Source organism: Lampris incognitus, chromosome 11, assembly GCF_029633865.1.
Source record: "Lampris incognitus isolate fLamInc1 chromosome 11, fLamInc1.hap2, whole genome shotgun sequence".
Classification (NCBI taxonomy): Eukaryota; Metazoa; Chordata; class Actinopteri; order Lampriformes; family Lampridae; genus Lampris; species Lampris incognitus.
Window position 1 is genome coordinate 37,545,370 of NC_079221.1, and position 16,592 is coordinate 37,561,961.

The 16,592-nt window shown below is 44.7% G+C and overlaps 1 protein-coding gene across 5 annotated transcripts in view; it reads right to left on the reverse strand.

Moving 5' to 3' along the window:
• Positions 1-16,592, reverse strand: part of LOC130120586 (double-stranded RNA-specific editase 1-like) — a 221,361-nt gene that overhangs the window by 120,215 nt on the left and 84,554 nt on the right. For 3 of the 5 annotated variants that reach the window (XM_056289211.1, XM_056289205.1, XM_056289206.1), the window contains exon 3: positions 8,330-8,400. The gene's annotated coding sequence lies outside the window, so the exon portion shown is untranslated. Of the gene's footprint in view, positions 1-8,247; positions 8,401-16,592 lie in introns of all 5 variants that reach the window. The other 2 variants (XM_056289208.1, XM_056289209.1) reach the window with 1 other exon arrangement.

Consider the following 16,592-nt stretch of genomic DNA (forward strand, 5'->3'; position numbering starts at 1 on the left):
GTTTTATTTTTCTGGTACAAGCACATCGCTGGGCCCTCATAACAACACCTCGTTTCATCATTCATCCAATGAGCACGACTCGCCTCAGCCGAAGTGTCTGTTTTACAGTTTAGCCACCTAAACAAACTGCTATCTTGGCGACTCCGAGCATGTTAAATCACTTCTGCAGACACGCCAAGTCTCATCCGCAGCCTAGTCAGTGTACAACAGATGTCAGGGAGACGGAGAGCAGATCCGTCTCAGCTGCGGAGAATATACAGCAGCGATAGCGGAATCTATTTCAGCATCGCCTGAATGACTGCATTGTTTTTGCGGCTGGCCAGAGCTCCCTTAGCCAGGTTCCAAAACACACAGGGGCTTTGATACCGGATCCATCTGTCTCCTGTCTACTACAGTCACAATGACAGATGGAAACTGGTGAGTATGCTTCTGAGTGTGCCTGTGGGTTACGGTGCGTGTGTAAAGTGTAAGACATCCAATGTGAGGAGATATAGGACACGTATGCATGTCGGGCTGGGCGAGACAGATGAAGAATGTTTAATTTCAGTAGATATCGATAATTATTGATAATCCTTTAATGGCCCATTTTTAATAGACCAGGAGAAAAAAAAAGGTTGAATTTAACCAATTAATTTTGAATTTAACCACCTTACTTTGAATTTAGTAACTTTATTTATCAAGCTCTGATATCGGTCAGATGTTAAACAACCGAACAAACAAAAAAACTGCCATACTGGCGAGCTGACCTGCTCTTTTTTTTTTTTAATCAATGGTTTCCTCATCGTCTGCACTCATTTTCTCACTCCACGCTGTTTCTGTTGCCGGGTCACACACACGTCGATGGTGCAACTGAACACACCTGTTACACGATTGGCTGTTTGTGTGTCACTCAGCACACTCCGTTATCGAGGGATATGATGGGCTGTTATGAGCCAGGGAAGGCGCACACGTATTCGTTACATGCTTTGCATTTAACTGAAACTATCAAACATTCTACCGCACAATTTTCTCATCACTATTGATGAAGTGTCTTATCACCGGTACATATCGCTACCATTTTATTGCCCAGGCCTGTGTGTGTGTGAGTGAACACAGTTGTCCCTGGATGGATTCTCCACAAATAATCAGGATGCTGTGTGGTGACCAGATGTGACCGCATAGTCATGCAAAACAAATGCTGCTGGAGCATTTTTTAGCAAGAAGCTAACACACACACACACACACACACACACACGCGCACACACACACGCACGCACGCGCGCACACACACACACTTTACATCTGTCTAATTACGATAAATAAAACGCAGGTCTCCCCTTGTCTGACCGGGACAACAGCTGATAACGGCGAGACAAAAGCTGAAATTATAGGTTGAGTTCAAAAGTCATTTTATATGTCTTCTAGCAACTGGAGAATGGGGATGATGGGGTTGCACCTCTGCTTTCCATTTATAATGGGGGAGCCTTGGAAAAAAAAAATGTGTGGTCATGCCAAGGCTCACCATCTGGCTCGCTGGGCCTATCCCTGCAGGGTCAGACCACTTTTGGACTGGTATGGGATGCAATTTACAAAAAAAGCAAAAAAAAAGAAAAGAAACCATCCTCTGGTAAATATTTGGGGGGGAAAAATGACAGAAATGCAGTGAGTCGCAACTGATACCCGAAACACCCTCTCATTAAGCATATCAGAACCAACCGCTTTTAACATAGGGGTGGTTAAAACAGAGAGATGGCAAGCAAGGATATATATGTAACATGAGGAGCTACTTCAGCACCAACCCCTAAGCATGCACACGCACATGCACACACACACACACACACACACACACACACACACACACACACACCAACTCAAATGTACAGCAGTTAAAACGCCGCATGCTCTCGTGGTTGTCATAGTTATGACTGAATACAGCAGGCTACATTTTTCTACTGCTCCAGCAGTTACCGTGGATAAAAACTGTTCGCTTATAACTAGAGATGAGAGGCGCATCATTAATTTGCAATGTTTGCAAAAAAACAAAAACAATACTAAATAAATAAAATAAAAATACCCCCCCCTTTTCTTACCAATTATACTTGGCCAATTACCCTGCTCTTCCGAGCCATCCCAGTTGCTGCTCCACGCCCTCTGCTGATCCAGGGAGGGCTGCAGACTACCACACGCCTCCTCCGATGCATGTGGAGTCACCAGCCGCTTCTGGTGAAACTCCTCACCTGACAGTGAAGTTTCACCAGGGGGACATAGCGCTTGGGAGGATCACGCTACCACCCCCCCCCCCCCCAGTTCCCCTTCCCCGCCGAACAGGCGCCCCGACCGACCGGAGGAGGCGCTAGTGCAGCGACCAGGACACATACCCACATCCGGCTTCCCACCCGCAGACGCGGCCAATTGTGTCTGTAGGGACGCCCGACCAAGCCGGAGGTAACGGGGATTCAAACAGGCGATCCCCATGTTGGTAGGCAACTGAATAGACCGCTATGCTGCCCGGACGTCCCAAAATAAGAATATATAGTATATATAAAAAAAAATGTTGTGGTTAAAAGCTTGACATTTTGTTGAGAACATCAATGACTTCAAACCTTTTGTGAATAAATCATGTCTCAAGTGGAAAGAACAAGGCAGCTATCACCGCTAATGAACCAATGACATTCTGAATCTTGCTGTGAACCCTCACCGAGAAGATGGAGCGTCTTACTGAAAAGAAAAGGCAAGGGTGTGGGTGTGTGTGTGTGTGCGCATGTGTGTTTCAATGTGTGCGAGTGTCCTTAGAGAAGGGTAAGGTAAAAAGGCAAAGTCAGTACAAGTTTCATGACTCAAACAGCATACGTTCTCTCTTAGAGCATTACACGGCCCTCTCTGCCGCAGCGGCATTACATAGTCCCATGCAATCCCCGGGTCCAAATCCCAGCGTGCACGCCTAAGGTCACCCTCGCCTTAGCTCACATTTCATTGGCTGGCTGCTTATGAGCACAGAGAAGTCTCTGTTCTCGTGTCATCTATGAAATATGGCTGACCTAGTTCCTGCAGGTGTAAAGATTAATTCATCTGAGGCATTTACCTTTGCAGCAAGGAGGGGGGGGGGGGAAGAAAGCTCGTTTTAATAAGGTGTGTTGTCACGGCAAAAGATGACCTTGCGTTTCTCATTTTCCATCAGGCACAGGAGCCCTGGGCTGGGATTGCACCTTGTGTGTCAGCGTGCACTGTTGTGCTCCCTTATCCATCATCCACATAGAGGGAAATGATTTGAAATGAACGGCGTGATAACATGTGCCTCTTCCCATGCTGTGTGCACGTTGCAATGTGTTTGTGGCTCATGCTGGAAAAACAGCGAGCCTTGTAAGAAGTCGCAAACAGAACCAAAGAAAAAAGGTACAATTCAAAGAAATGAAATGCTACCCGCTAGCTAAACATGTCAACACAAACAATCAGCACATAGCCACACTGGGGTTTTGGGGTATATCAAGATTACTCAACTTCCTTGAGGGAGCAGATGTTAATGAAACGTGAAGCATAATGGGTTTTTGCAGCTAGGACTTTGGTCCCTGATGGACGATATGAGGAATCACCAAGGAGGTAGTAAATGTTTGTTTTGTTTTTTTGAACTGAAAACATTTCAGTATGGGTCTAGCATGGTGGGACGGATTGCCCTCGTGATAGTCAACGAAAAGAGATGCATCGCTGCTGCTTTGAGGGGACAAATTGTTTTTTGTTTTTCTTTGAAATACATTTAGTTTTGATTTTTCCCTTTTTCTCCCAATTTAGTGGCCAATCGCTCCCTATTTTAGTTCAAACACCCGCCCCCGTACTGCATGTGTTCGCCAACTGCATCTCTCCGGCCGGCAGTCTCGAAGGAGAGGCCTCGCCTCTTCCGTGACAAGGTGAATCCAGGCCGAACTACTGCTTTTTCCGACACACCCAGAGACGCATTCATGTGACGAACACAAGCCTCCGCCCCCCTCCCGAAGACAGCATCGCCAATTATTGCTGCTTCGTCCAGTCCGGCCATAGTCGGATCTGACGAGACCGGGGCGCGAACCCCGGCCCCCAGTGGGCAACTGCATCGGCACAAAGCCGATGCTTAGACCGCTACACCACTGCGGACCTACAATTTTGTTTGTTCTCACGTTGATGCATCATGTGAGCACTATGCGTGCAAAGGATATGAAAATAATAAAACGGACAGGGCTGCAGCAGTGTGCCCGATGCCTGGCCCGCTGGTACGCGGTAGCGGCACAGGACGCTGTGATTCATCGCGCGTAGCCCTGCTCGGTCAGGGGTGACAAACCTGCCGACGCAGGCACTAAAAGCTCTTACAGAAACAGAAGAGAGGGTAAAGCAGGAAAGCTGAGCACCAAGAGTTTTATTTCTAAAACTCAAGAGGCGTCACCATTGGTGATTTGTAGCTGTGTGGGTATGGAGGCTTTAACTAAAAACCCATTGCCACAGAGAACAGAATTTAGCAGCATACTCCTTTGGATCCATGTGTTTGTGTGGGGGGGGGTATGAGAGAGACGAGAGAGAGAGAGAGAGAGAGAGAGAGAGAGAGAGAGAGAGAGAGAGAGAGAAAGGTTTCGTATATCTATTGACCAGTAAAACTCTAAATACGTGCGCACAAGGTAATGTAAAGGTTGTATTTCTCTACATTCCCTGTGATGTTGGAGTTGTGTGTTGGCGTATATGTTGCGAGTACGTGATAGAGGCGGACACATGCATTAACCCCGGGGCAGAGATTCAGACGGTGTTCCAACACTTCTATCCCAGCATCCCATTCAGCCGGCGAAACCCAAACCGAGAGTCAGCTTGGTGCCATCACCTTAACACCGGCGGGTCTCAGCCCCTCAGCCTGTGGCCGGAATGGATCAGGCTCAACTCAGACAGCCCTAGTCCGCTATGCGACAGTCCCCCCTCCCCACCACCACCACCCCCGCACACCTCCACACCTCGCCTCTGGTGCCCTGCTGGAAAACAGAGGCTATTTAGAAGAAGAGCAAAGAGGTTAGTAAACGTCTCATCTCCTCAGCTGACGCCGCTCTAAGTCCTCCGAGCGGTCTCCTGCGTCCTGCGCCGGCTCGGTCCTCAACCTTTCAATTCAGCCCAGCGTCTTGGCTATACGTTTCTCTCTAAGTCTCTCTCTCTCTTTCCTTTCTCCACTGCTTGTGGTGTTCCTCGAGTACCCAGAGTTCAGATGTTTAAATCCTCAAAAATACTGAGTATAAGCAGAGGGGAAAAAAAGATCATTTTTACTTACATGGTTCCTTGGAGCACCGATTCACCTCAACATAATAGAAAAAAAAAAAAGATTTGTGTTGTATATAGACAACAGTAGTAAAAACAAACGATGAAATTCCCCAAGATGGAAATCGAGCTACCGCTGTCCGCTATGGCTTATGATGAATCATCTCGACTCAACAGAGAGCCAAAGTTTTGGGTTTCAAATGAGCTGGGGGTTGGAGAGCCAAGGACACAGAGGAACAGGGGAAGATATAGGGAGAAAGAAGGATCCCCTGCTACTTGAGCTTTTCTAAAAATAACCCACATGGAACAGAAGGAGGAATGGTAAACCTCTAAGACCTGAAAGAATAAAACAAAATGTTTTCCACGTCCGTGTCCATGGTCTCGGGGCTGCCAGCATGATGTTGTCTGGCTGGAATGACTCTGCAGGAGGCACAACACTGTTCAGGATGCACAGCTTGCATGCATAATGAGCTCGTTTCATAAATGAAATTATTGATGATGATGAAGCACCGAGTTGGACAACTAATCGACACCGGGACAGTTCCAGGCTTTAGGTAATGGGTGTCATACGGTGGATGGACTGAATTCCAATACTGGAATTATTATCAAAGAATTATATCAAAGGATCATTTAGCTCCAAGCTACCTAAAATACAATCTATCACTATTCAGGGGATTGACAAAAAGTTAACTGAGTTTGTGTAATATATGGCTCTATTATTAGGATAAATGGATTCTCTTTTCTCACTACCGAAGGGCCACCACGTTCTGGTGCATTTGAGTTGCTCTCCAAACGGGAGCCTCTCTTTGGAGTGCTGGCCATTTTCTTGATTTCTCAATGGAAATCATTCAGTGTTGCATGCCTAGACAGTACGGGAAGGGCGTCCGGGTGGCGTAGTGGTCTATTCCATAGCCTACCAACATGGGGATCGCCGGTTCAAATCCCCCTGTTACCTCCGGCTTGGTCGGGCGTCCCTACAGACACAATTGGCCGTGTCTGCGGGTGGGAAGCCGGATGTGGGTATGTGTCCTGGTTGCTGCACTAGTGCGTCCTCTGGTCGGCCGGGGCGCCTGTTCCGGGGGGAGAGGGAACGGGGGGGGGGGGGGGGGGTTGGTATGATCCTCCCATACGTTATGTCCTCCTGGCAAAACTCCTCACTGTCAGGTGAAAAGAAGCGGCTGGTGACTCCACATGTATCGAGGAGGCATGTGGTAGTCTGCAGCCCTCCCTGGATTGGCAGAGAGGGTGGAGCAGTAACCAGCATGGCTCGGAGGAGTGGGGTAATTGGCAAAGTACAATCGGGGAGAAAAAGGGGGAACCCCCCCAAAAAAAAGACAGTACGGGGAGGATAGCATGGGTTTAGCCCTCATAGCACCAATGCTATGACATAAAGAGTACTGCAGCTTTTAGTAAAACATCACTGAACTTCAAATGGGTGTATATGAGGGGGCTCACCACAAGGGGAGGAAGGTTCAGATGAAAGAAGGTTTAAAAAAAAAACAAGCTTCCTGGGGCAGATTGAAGGGTTAGAAATTGTAACATAAACACATGCATGGGTCATTAGCTTGCGATATGTGTCAGGCATTCTTGACGCTTTATGAGAAAGTTGTGAGCATTTTCCTATCGCTGTTCTAACGCCACTGCGAGGCTGCCATGTCGTTTGTTGAATGCCGATGACGAATTGAAAATGAGCCGACGTCGCGTCAGAGAATTTATGCAAGCGAGTTGGGAGACTTCCCCGAGAGGTTAGAAAAGTCTCAATGGTGATATTCATGAAAACATTGATGATGAGGGCAATCTGCTTGAAAGGAGATGGATGTCTTAGTGGTATGAGCTCTTCATTTTCAATCATCTGCATGAATCATACCGTAATTTATTTTCCTGACTGTATTTCTACCATGAGTTTACTTTTCCTTCAGTGTTTATAAGACTTCTTCAATGGTAAAGCCCACCCACAGTCTGGGCAGCCACTGGAGAGCTGCGGGCTTTAATCAGCGTGTCTTATCATAACCTCCTTCTTTAGAAAGAGTACACACATGAAAACTAAAAGTGGATGTTATTTTTACAGTTGTTGATGTCTGCACCATTGTCTGCCTGGGACCAACTTGCATAGCTACATTTTTCTTCACACCACAGCTCAACACACTGACTTTGCACTGATTTGTTTTGTATCGCAAACGTTACTGGCTTTAAAAGTAGCTCCACCAAAAAGACCGAGGCATCTGGTGACTGTCTCGCTCACAATGTCAAAACAAGTGGAATGTATGAATAAATAACAACAGTATCTCGGTTATATGAAGTCAAGTGAAATTTTTTGACCTTTATGTTGTTGTGTGTACAATTACAATTGAATTCAACCCCATTGTGTCATCAACACACACGTGCACACTCCCCCCATACCCAGACAGACACTCATCTCTAGCAGAAACCAGAATTTGTACTCAGCGTGGATCAGGGAAAGCTCATCCGAATCCTGACTGTTTTGCAGAAACGTCCACATTTGAAAGAATAATTCACACTTCCAATATCATAAGGCGGGCATTGTAGGTAGCTCCTCATAGGAAAATAACAAGTGCAACTGAATGTTTTGTGTGCAGAACAATCTCTGATGCACAGCAATTATAATTTCAGCAGATGAGATTATAATCTAAATGAGATGAGATAAGACTCCTGATGAACAAGAAAGGTCCGTCTCTGGAGACAGTTGATATATATACTATATAGGCATAGATAACTTGGCATAGCTGTAGAGTCTGAATAATCTGGATTTGAGAATAACATTCCTGATGGATTACAGTGCCTTTGCTAACAAAGGGAATTCTCCTCGATAAGCGCTGCGATCTGAATGTCCTCTGTGAATTTATTAGCACTATGAGAATCACATCCCTTCTCTCTTACCTTCCTTTTCCATTTAACTTTAATTTGAAAATAAGAGAAATCCCTACATTTCTGAAAACACTTCTCTCAAATATGATGATTCCCAAATTACAGGGATTACAGCTCACTGACCTCCTTACTGTTGGTTTCTTGTAATGTTGGTCATCTAAGAATTAAAGTTCATCCAACTGGGTCTGCACATACAGGGACTCACCTCCAGGCAGTCAAGAGAGAGGTTGTCTTTGCTACTTTTGCGGTCACAGAGTCAGCTCCTGCATGGCACACCTACAAAACCAAAGACAACACTATATTGAGCAAGAGTTGACGGTGAAACAAAAATTTGAGTTGCTTGGTCAAAAAATTACAATCCCAAAGATTGTACGCGCAAACGAATTACATTTTTGATCATTTCCATCACATGCATTTTTAAGACAACAGCTATTGTGAGAATATCCAAATCATGAATTATCTAATTTGCCCATGTTAGGGGTTACTGTCTGGTAAAAATAACCAAGGACAAACAATACTACGGAACGCATGTTTTGTCTCACAGCCAAATCTAGAAGGACAAAGATAGCAGGAGGACATAGCAAAGCTGTTGTGGCTATGAAGTGGATGACAAAATGAGCTTGTGAAAGACCTTGACCAACACACACTGCAAATTCATTAGATAAAACCCAGGTTTAACCATGTTATAACCGTATCAGTACCAGAACTCCTTCCATAGATCATATCACTCCTGTTCTAACTTCATTGGCTCCCTGTTAAATATCGTATCAAATTCAAGATTCTGCTTCTCACCTTTAAGACCCTTAATAACCCAGCTCCTTGGTATCTTTCTCAACTGCTTATATCCACACACCTTGCCATACTCTCAAATCCTCTTCTGCCATCCAACTCCCTACAAACACCATCTGCCCGCTTGACTACCAGGTGGTCTGGAGCCTTCAGTCCTTCTGCCACCCACCTCTGGAACTCTCCCCCGCAAGACATTCACATTATTGACTCTCTTTCCACCTTCAAACCCCGTCTCAAAACACACCTTTTAAAACTGGCATATTCACTCTGATCCTGACTTTAATGGTTACAACTGCATTGACTTTTGCACAGATGATGATTTTTTTAAAACTTTTTTTCCCCCCTTTGCTCCCCAATTGTGCCTGTCTAATTACCCCACTCTTCCGAGCCATCCCAGTCACTGCTCCACCCCCTCTGCCAATACAGGGAGGGCTGCAGACTACCATATGCCTCCTCCGATACATACGGAGTCGCCAGCTGCTTCTTTTCACCTGACAGTGAGGAGTTTCACCAGCGGGATGTAGCGCGTGGGAGGATCGCGCTATTCCCCCAGTTCCCCCTTCCCCCAAACAGGTGCCCTGACCGACCAGAGGAGGTGCTAGTGCAGTGACTAGGACACATACCCACATCTGGCTTCCCACCCGCAGACAAGGCCAATTGTGTTGAAGGGACGCCTGACCAAACCGGAGGTAACATGGGGATTCAAACCGACGATCCCTGTGTTGGTAGGCAATGGAATAGACCGCTATGCTACCCAGATGCCCCATAAATTATGATTTTATACCCATCTGCTGTATTAATTTATTATTGTATACCCCTGCTTTGTTTGATTTTATGATGTCTGACAGCGATGCTTGTTTTTAACTGTTTTGTAAGGTGTCCTTGAATGCTTTGAAAGGCGCCCATGAATAAAATGCATTATTATTATTATTATTATTATTATAATTATGTTATAGGTGGTAGAGAAGGTGCTGATACAACAGCAGTGGTGACTGTCTCATTTCTCTGGGATTTAGATCAGTCAGACACAACTGCAACCACCACAGCCACCAGTAACTTCAATGAGGCATTTTCAGGGATTATAAATAAAAATATATTAATTAATTTATAAAAACCTACAAACAATATCACAGATAAGCACAACCTAACACATTTCTCACAATCCTCACAGTGAATGTGAACAGAAAACACACCTGAAAAAAATAAACTAGACAGTGCAAGCAAGACACAGCATGAAATTAGATTTTGTCATTTATCCCGCAGGGACATTTTCCTTTCTCCTCATTTGAAGGTCTTTTACTTAATATCCATAACACATTTTTGTTTGCAAATTAGCAGCATTGTAGTGATTGCGATTTTCCACCCAGAAATTTCCAGTCAACACCTGATTGCAATCTGGGACCATAAGGCCACCTACACAAAAAAAAAAAACAAAAAAAAAAAACAACAACAACAACAACAAAAAAAAACAAAAACAAAAACACAACACATCCATCCATTATCCAAACCGCTTATCCTGCTCTCAGGGTCGCGAGGATGCTGGAGCCTATCCCAGCAGTCATTTGGGTGGCAGGCGAGGAGACCCTGTACAGGCCATCAGGCCATCACAGCCCCCCCCCACACACACACACAAAACAAAAAAACTTTAATGAAATTTCAGCACATTGAATTTTTTTCTGACTGTACCTCAAAAAAAAAAAAAAAACAACACAAGACAACACAACTTGCACAATTTAAGCTGTATAATTTTTTTTTTGATCCAAGTTGACACAGACCCATTCTGCAGAGATGCAGTAGTGCTGAAAATAAACCAGCCACTGAATGCATGCGGTTGCAAGGTCAACACATAAAGCAAAAAGATTCCGTGTGACCCACGCCCTGGCAGTGTGACCCCACCCAAGGCAGTGTGACATCCAACATGACCATCCAAAGCAGGACAACACAGAAGCCTCTCAGGCCAGTGGTCAAACACTTACAGTGGCAGTAAACATCCAGGATGCCGAAGGAGGCGTTGGGATAATGGAATGGAGGACATACTGTTGTCCATTCACATTAGTGAGTGATTCCATTATAGGAGGCTCAAGGAGAAACCAGGATATCTTGGGGAGTGCTTTGAGAAAAAAAAGAAAGAAGAAGAAGCTAGCAAGGGTCCATTACTGCTACAAGGGGGCTGATACTGGCAAAGGTCACTACCACTGCCAGGACTGCCAGCTGTTTCTGGATTCCACCTTTGTGAGATTTGGCTTCTTGAGATTGATAACTGCTGTTTATTGTCTTACTCTCTCTTCTCTATATTCTGCCCTCACCTCTTCATTTGTCCTACTGATTTCGTTATTTTCTGTGCTTAGTTCACTTATTGCTAGAGTCTCTAGTTTTCATTCTTACACGACTCTTGTGTTACTGGGCAGCCTTTCATTCCTAGTTTTATTTACTAGCTTCGAGCTTAGCCTAGCTCAGGAGTTAACTCTATTGCATTTGCAGTCAAAGAAGCCTCATTAAAACGATGGTGTGTGGTCACTGTTGCGCAGTTACAGATAGGTTATCTCTACTAAAGAGATGTGTTTGTGAGTTAGAGCAGCTTATTTCGGCTAGGATTATGTTAGATGTGATGGGCACTCCAGATAACCTTAGCCCCGGGCCTGACAGCAGACCTGCTATTGTTAGCACTAGCTCAGCCTTGTTGGCAGATGCGACACAGTTTGTCTTTTTGCTGGTGTGGGATGGCTCACAGGAGCAAGCCACCGGTCATGTAGTCTGGTCTGCAGTCATGTCTCCCGACTCCAAACCGGTTTTCGCCCCTTACCAGCTCTTTTGGTAGTCCCACTGGCCAGCATGCCTCTCCCACTCCTGTCAACAGAGTAAAGCAACGCACGCGAGTGATAGGAGACTCCATTATCCACAAAATCTGATTAGCTCTGCTGAAATGGCTAGCTATGGACTTTGATTCCACCTCTGTGCTTCTACTCCTGGACCTCAGTGCAGCCTTTAACACCATTGATCACTGTATACTATTAGACAGAATAAATTGTAAATTTAATGGCTCTGGCTTAGCTCTCTCTTGGCTAAATCCTACTTATCTGGAAGAACATATTGTGACCATTATAATAGCACATCAAACTTCTCTGACGTTCAATATGGCATACCTCAGGGCTCGGTTCTTGGCCCTCTACCTTTCTCTCTTTATAGCTCACATCTTGCCAGTCATGGAATAAATTTCCATTGCCATGCGGATGATACTCAGCTGTATGTGCCTATAAGGGCTGACGATCATACTCAAATTACTAATTTAGAGGCCTGCTTGCCTGCCATGAAAAATTGGATGCCCACTCTCAAAATACAGGGCTCCTGTGTGTACCCAAAGTTAAAAAGAAGTCAGCTGGTGACAGGGCCTTTTCCTATCAGGACCAGTTCTTGTGGAATAAACTGCCTGCTGTCGTCACACAATCGGAGTCTGTTGAGTCCTTTAAATCCAAACTTAAAACTCATATTTTTGCCTTAACCTACAATTAGTTGCCTTTTAATTGAGTACCTCGTGACCTGTACTGCATGGCGGGTCGGTTTCTGTCTTAATGAATTTACTAAGCACTCTTCTGCCATTGAGATTAGAGTGTAGAATGACTACTGCAAACTGTTCTCTTCTCTCACGTGTCTTTTCTCTCTCTGAATTATGTCTTCTCCTTTCTCTTCTCCTATGGATGTGAATGGTGTGACATGAGCATCCCTCATGTGCATGTGTAGTCTGTCCTCCTGTGAGGTTTTACATGAGTGATGGTGGTTGCGTCGCTCAGGTCCTGGGCTGTTCTGGTGGTGTCTGGACACTGCTTGGTATCCCCCTCATCATATTCTTCATATATCTTATAATTTCATTATATTTCTGTTATCCTTTTCCAATGTATTCTGTAGATTGTGTACACACAACATCCATTGCATGTCTGTCCATCTTGGGGAGAGAGATCCCTCCTCTGTTGTTCTCCCTGAGGTTTCCTCCTATTTTTTCTCTCGGTTAGAGGTTTTTTTTTTTTTTTTAGGGAGTTGTTCCTTATCAGATGTGAGGGTCTAAGCCCACTGAGGCAAGTTTCTAATTTGTAATAATCTTCTTCTTCCGGCTTGTTCCCGATTTTTCAGGGGTTGCCACAGCAGATTTTATAGTTTCCATCGGTACCATGTGAGGGCACATCACCAATGGCAGCCGTTGTTAACCTGGGCCTCGACCAATCCGGTATAGTCTTGTCAATCCGCATAATGATTTGGCAAAATTTTACATCGAACGCCCTTCCTGACACAACCACTGTCCCTATGGACGGGGCACAGGTAAAACGCTGGATGCCATCCCAGTATTCATGGACTTGCACCCATGCCTGTCGCCATATGAAAATATAAAGAATTAAAAATGTAACATTATAAAACCATAAGATATAAACAATATAAAACATAAAAACATAAAAAATTGGACAACAACGGATTTACTATAAAAATGCCTTCCTGTAAAATAAGTTTTAAGAAGTGATTTAAAAGAAGGCAGTGCGTTTGCTAGCCTGACTTCTACAGGTAGGGAGTTCCACAGCTGTGGGGCTCTTACAGAAAACACCAAGTCACCTTTAGTAACAAGGCTGGCTGAGGAAAGGACCTGCCTGAGGAGCACAGCCCACGGGGTGTGAGTAAATCAGTGATATATGTAGGAGGGAGGCCATGTAGGGCATAGATTTTAGCATAGGTTGGCAGCTTTGAGAAGGCTTAACAGGAGATTTACATGTTTAATGGCTGTGGAAGTCATGTTTGCATGTTGGTTACACAGTAGAGACAGCTGTTTTGTGATGTGTGGCATTAATGAAAGAAAAAAAAAGCTAAATTTCAATTCATAAATCAAACTTTAATAATGCAAGCACATTCTTAAGTCCATCCATCCATCCATTATCCAAACCACTTATCCTGTTCTCAGGGTCACGGGGATGCTGGAGCCTATTCCAGCAGTCATTGGGCAGCAGGCGGGGAGACACCCTGGACAGGCCGCAAGGCCATCACAGGGCCGACACACATTCACACCTAGGGACAATTTGGTATGGCCGATTCACCTGATCTACATGTCTTTGGACTGTGGGAGGAAACTGGAGCATGCGGAGGAAACCCACGCAGACATGGGGAGAACATGCAAACTCCACACAGAGGAAAACCTGGGATGACCCCAAAGGTTGGACTACCCCGGGGCTCGAACCCAGGTCCTTCATACCTGTGAGGCGATATACATACATAACATACATACATACATACAAATACTTAAGTCTATACAGTTAACTATATCTTTAGGGAGCAATTGAGCCAGAGAATTTCATAAGGAGAAAAATGTCAAGCAGTCATCAACATTCATACACATGGGGATGGTATGCATACATGGAAAGAAATTACAACAGCTCTGCTAACTCTTGTACGATGTATGTAGTGCTTCATAATGTCTTACTCCACATTGAACTAATGACAGTAGCATGCAGGTAAAATTGCTAGTTTTGTGGCGCACATAGTATAACATGTAAATGTAACCAAGTTACTGCTTCAACACAGTGTGCATGCCAGTGGTTCCCCATCATGTGCCATTGATGGTCAAGGGCATGGAGGCTTTTAATCAAACCCAACACCATATGATTTCACCAATTAGCCCCCTGTCAGCCAAAGAGGTTGGAATTAGTGAAATCAGATCATGTGGAGTCTAATTCGAATAAAATCCTCCATCCTGTTGTGCATCCATGGCATATGGTTGGAAACCACTTGCGTAAACTGTGTTTTGAATGTTCCTTTCATAATTAAACTGAGTCGGTACTCCCAAAATGATTCAAGTGAGGGACAACAACAGTTATGACCAGTATCATATGCTGGGTGATGTCGTACCAGCGCTGGACAGCACTTAGTCCGTACGTTTAAAATCCACATTAACAAGACAAGATGCGTTTAAAATGCCATGGTTCGTGTAACATAACTTAAGAATAGTTTTGAAAAACAAATACACACACACACACACACACGCACGCACGCACGCACGCACGCACGCAAACACACACACACACACACACACACACAAAAATCTTGAGCTTACCAAGGCAGACCAACTGTATGTGATTAATATATGGAAAACACTTATAGGCGAGAGATACCCGTCTCTGACATGGGTCCTTGCTCTGTTTGCATACAAAGCAGAAAAAGAATGGCATGGCCGGTGACCTTTGGTCCAAATCTGATTCCCGTTGACTGTGTGTGTGTGTGTCTCAGGCCATTGTGATGAATGGACCTAAAACGAGATCCTTTCCATCAAGTAAGCTGCAGGGTGAACTGCTTATCCCTCCATATAGGCAGGCCAAACAATTTACGTAAGAGGTGTTTCAATAGCTGTTCAAACTCATATGACTATGTATCTACTTTCACATGTTCCAGTGAGCTTTGCTCTGGAGCATACTGAATAATAAATACCAAGGTTTGTGATATGTTGAACAAATGTGATTAACTTGGCCTTTCATTTGTAGGCAGTGGGTTTGCTTCTGTCAGCCTAGGTTTATGTCAATTTTAAGTTTGTTGTGCAAACAGCCCTCCTCCAACAATGTGCTACAAAAACCTAAAACCTACTCTAGATAGGTGTCTGCCTCTCGTAAGAGCACATTAGCCCCCGCTGGAGATTCTGACAGGTTCATGTTAGTATGCATAACAACAAGCCCATAGCCTATATTAATTACCACCTGAACAGAATTCAAAAAGTGTTTTCCACTGGCAAATGTTGTATAAAATTCTTCAGAGCAACACTTTGTTCCACTAAACTGAGAATGAGAGTTGTTTTTTTTGAGTCATCAATATGAGTCAGTACTGTACTACTAGCTATGCTATTGTGCCAGAGCTCAGCACACTTATGCCAAATGTTGCTGCAATGATCGAGGTGATGCTCCCTTCCCCCAAAACACAATGTTCCAAGGTTCGAGTAATTTTTTGAGCCAATGTACAAAGCCCATGCTAAAGGCTAAATAAGGCCTAAATGGTAATACAAACTTTGCCCCACTGACTTCCCTCACAGTGGACAAACTTCTTTATAATCTACATATATAAAAAGGAGCTTATTTATTGCACAAAGACCCCTGCGTTCGTTCCAAAATAACCCCAAGGTTCATTCCCACCATTTAAAAACGGAGTAGTGAGCAAATAACAGTTAATATTAGCTTCGGCTTGTGGGCTACTGCTAGAAGAGATGGCTGTCGAGTGAGCATCTTCCAAGTCGTCCTGAGTGCTCAGCCCGACCACCGCTATCCTCATTAAAACTGCATATTTAAAAAGTTCAATGCGTTTGCTCGGGACAACTAACCAGTTAAAGGGTGCAACTCGAACATAAGACGCAATGCAGACCTATTCGGCAGCTGACGCGGTCGAGAAAGACTGCAGTTCACATGCCATGCCCCAGTCAGGGGGCATACATTGCAAGAATTTGGAGTTGCTTACGTTCACCACACAAGCATCATGAAGGAAAACAAGAAGCCAGTTTCCAGTTGAAAAATGCACACTGTCGATGTACACACAAGATAACTAAAGCCAGGGGCGTCCGGGTAGTGTAGCGGTCTATTCCGTTGCCTATGGGGATCGCCGGTTGGAATCCCTGTGTTACCTTTGGCTTGGTCAGGCGTCCCTACAGACACAATTGGCCGTGTCTGCGG